This window comes from Eptesicus fuscus, chromosome 3 (assembly GCF_027574615.1).
Source record: "Eptesicus fuscus isolate TK198812 chromosome 3, DD_ASM_mEF_20220401, whole genome shotgun sequence".
NCBI classification, from domain to species: domain Eukaryota; kingdom Metazoa; phylum Chordata; class Mammalia; order Chiroptera; family Vespertilionidae; genus Eptesicus; species Eptesicus fuscus.
The window spans coordinates 91,947,228-91,950,626 of NC_072475.1; the positions used below are offsets into that span (position 1 = coordinate 91,947,228).

The 3,399-nt window shown below is 40.7% G+C and overlaps 1 pseudogene; it reads left to right on the forward strand.

Moving 5' to 3' along the window:
* The first annotated feature begins 1,768 nt into the window (after nucleotides 1-1,768).
* Nucleotides 1,769-2,692, forward strand: LOC103296704 (fumarate hydratase, mitochondrial-like; annotated as a pseudogene).
* Nucleotides 2,693-3,399: the final 707 nt, after the last annotated feature.

Below are 3,399 nucleotides of genomic sequence, written 5' to 3' on the forward strand. Positions count from 1 at the left end.
TATTTATTGAACAAAATTCATGTATAAGTGGACCCATGCAGTCCAAACTCCTATTGTGCAAGAGTCAACTGTATATATAAATTATACACACACACACACACACACACACACACACATATATATATATGATATATATATATATAGATTATATATATTTCATATATTATATAAATACACATGTATGAGATAATATATATTACATATATAAATATTTTATTATATTTTATAGTGATATAATATAGAAAGTAATATCAAATCATTACAAAGTGCAAAATGTATTCATCACAGAAAATTTATTTCATGAAGTAAATAATGTTTAAAAAGGAGTTAAAAATATGAAGGTAATGGCAAGTGTTACAATAGAGCCATGCTTCCCAAATCAATTTCCACTTATTATAGGTAAAAGCTAATGTTATAAAAAATACTACTATAGAGTAAGGTTTGAAATAGGGGGAAAAACTTAAATATAATAAACTATATACCCTGGCTTAATTTATTTATTGCATTGTCTATGTATTCTGTTTGTCATATTTTAATCTGGGTATAACCAGTGAGAACCTGTTTTCTATTGCCCATCTTCATCTGCAGGCTTTAAGAGACAATCCTATATAATAAAAGGGTAATATGCAAATTGACCAAATGGCAGAATGACTGGTCGCTATGATGCACACTGACCACCAGGGGGCAGACGCTCAACACAGGAGCTGCCCCCTGGTGGTCAGTGTGCTCCCATAGGGGGAGTGCCGCTCAGCCTGAAGCCCTGAGCCAGGCACACGGCTGGCGAGTGCAGCGGCGGTGGCAGGAGCTAAGGATGTCCTACTGATGGCTTAGGTTGGGCCAAAGCTTTCAGTCGGACATCCCCAGAGGGCTCCTGGACTGAGGGACAACCCCCCCCCCCAGTGCACAAATTTTGTGCACCAGGCCTCTAGTAAAAGATAAAGATAAGTAGCATTTATTGTTTAAATTAAATTCTTTATATGTTTCAGTCCCTTTCTTATTCCTATAGACTACCAATGTATTATTTTATCTTAACCAATATAAGCTTATGGAATCTGAACTTCAATTCAAATTTTCTTCTACATTTTACATATTTTTTGTAAGTTCACTTCAATAGTCGTGATTATTAGTCTACGGTGTTTGACAATGGGTTGCATGCTCTCTGTAATTTAATGTGATTTGCATGTGTTCCAGGAACAGTAAAACCATTTCAGTATTCAATGGGAAAAGATGTGGCCCTTGGGAGTAATCTTATTTGCATGCATAAAAAAATGCACTGAACAAAAGCATGTGTTAATAATAATGGTGTTCCCTGAAATGCATTGAAAATCCTTTCACCAATATATATGCACATTTTTTGGGGAAAGTCTGAGTTTGAAATGCTCTGTGGCACCTCAAGAATTTAGAGAATGACATTCAAGGAGTAGATTAATGCTAACATAAATCTATCTCAAAGAATATTTATCTTAGTTTAGCATCTCCTCAAAAATGTATACTAATTTGTATGAACATCCAATAGAAAAAAAAAATTACTAGTATGTTTTGAACGCTAATATATTTTATAAAAAGCCAGAAACCAATGCTTTCAATTATCCTTTTACGTTTTACTGTAGTTAATTATGGATAGCAAAATTCATGCAGAAAAATTCCACAAGTTTATATCTTCCTTATGTAGCTTAGTGATGTAGACCTCACTAAGATGGTGGACACACCTTCATTATACTGTTCAATTTCCTTGGTGAGAAATCCAGAAACTGCCTAAGAGTTTCCTATGCCCTTAGTGAGTGTAAAACCTGAACCAAAACTGGTAGAAGTGAGGAAACACCGTTTCACAAAAACCCCCACCCGGCACAGCGCCAGGAACAGAATCCCGCTCGCTCGTGGGCAGGAGCTCAGTGGTTATGCTCAGCAGCTGAAATCTGCGGTGGCGAGGATAGAGGCTGCAGAGCCAAGCATCTAGGAGCTCGCAGCCGGGGCACAGCCGTGGGAACCGGTCCAAACGCTAGAACTGGCCTTGCGGAGGAGGTGGCCGCGAAGGTGGCGCTCACAGGCCTGCCTTCTGTCACAGCTCCAAACCAGTTCGAGGCTCTGGCTGCTCACGATGCTTCGGTGGAGCCCAGTGGGGCCGTGAACACGGCTGTGCGGCCGGAGGAAGATCGCCAAGGGCACCCGCTTCCTGCGCTGCGGGCCTCGCTCCGGCCGGGGAGCTGCTTCTGCCCGAGAAGGAGCCGGGCTGCAGCATCAGGCCGGGCAAGGGGACCCCGACGCAGTGCGAAGCGATGGCCATGGAGGCCGCCCAGGTCGTGGGCAGTCACGTCGCTGTGACCGATTGGGGGCAGCAAGGGTCACTTCGAATTGAAGGTCTTCAAGCCAAAGATGCTCAAGAACGCGCCGCACTCAGCCAGGCTGCTGGGGACAGGCCGTGTCTTTCACGGAGAACTGCGTGGTGGGGACCCAGGACAACAAGGACAGGGCCGCCGAGCTGATGAAGGAGTCCCTGATGCTGGTGACGGCTCTGAACCCTCACACAGGGCACCACAAGGCAGCCAAGATTGCTAAGACCGCACACAGAAATGGGCCCGCCTGGGAGGCCACCGCCATTGAACTTGGCTACCTCCCAGCCCAGCAGTTCGATGCGTGGGTGAAGCCCAAGGACATGCTGGGTCCCAAGTGACCTGAGTGAATTTGTAATAAAATCTGCCACACAAGATAAAAAAAAAATAATAAAATAATTGACAGATCAGCTTATAAACTAGTCCTATCATACATAGATAACTTGATTCTTTATTCCTTATCAACTGGAATTAAGACATAAGATAGTAAAGTGATCAAAAGCTTACAAAGAAACCAGTTAAAAGCAACACCAAAATGTCAATATTCTGAAAGTAACAATAAGTTGTTTTTAAATGAGAATCAGAGAGCATTTTGGAATAGCCACATATTATATGGTAAAGTTGTCTTTGTAAACCAAGTTAAGACTAACTGTAAAAGAAAAGCATAATCTGAACAATTATTTGTAGCCTATTTGAAGACAATACACTAATGGATTACTGGTTTTCATTAAATTCAATAACAGTAATCCAAAGAACTAGTGTTTTCTTGTATTCATCTAGCCTGGTAAAGGAGGCATCTCATAGCTCAACTTTGTATTACTGCAAAAGTTTACTCAGTTGTGTTGTCAAATGATTCACTAGATTTTTTTAAGGGCTTGTTTGAAATACTTTTCAATTATCCTTCTTCCTCAATGTACCTTGAAATATTCTGTTTGTTAATTAGATTCTAGGTGACTAAGTCTATAAAAACACTCCCACAGACAGATAATAATAATTTTGGACACTGGGAAGGTACACATTTTATTATCAGCTAAAATATGCATTTTGTTTTAATGAAATGAGTAACTAT